Raw genomic sequence first — 346 nt, 5'->3', positions numbered from 1 at the left:
TGCTAACCCCCAAAACTGATTTGCTGTTATTTGCTAACTATTTGCTAACTACCGGTTTTTGTTTGGAGTCGATCGGACAAAGTGGGTGGTCTGACATTTTTTTTTTCTAAAATCGGCCAAAAATAGAATTTTGATTTGCTAACTCCAAAAACTGATTTGCTATCATTTGCTAACTATTTGCTAACTACCGGTTTTTGTTTGGAGTCGATCGGACAAAATGGGTGGGCTGACATTTTTTTTTTCTAAAATCGCCAAAAATAGAATTTTGATTTGCTAACTCCAAAACCTGATTTGCTATCATTTGCTAACTATTTGCTAACTACCGGTTTTTGTTTGGAGTCGATCG

Source organism: Acyrthosiphon pisum, chromosome X (assembly GCF_005508785.2).
Source record: "Acyrthosiphon pisum isolate AL4f chromosome X, pea_aphid_22Mar2018_4r6ur, whole genome shotgun sequence".
NCBI lineage: Eukaryota > Metazoa > Arthropoda > Insecta > Hemiptera > Aphididae > Acyrthosiphon > Acyrthosiphon pisum.
The sequence above is the reverse complement of the archived record's forward strand: the minus strand, read 5'-3'. Positions refer to the sequence as shown.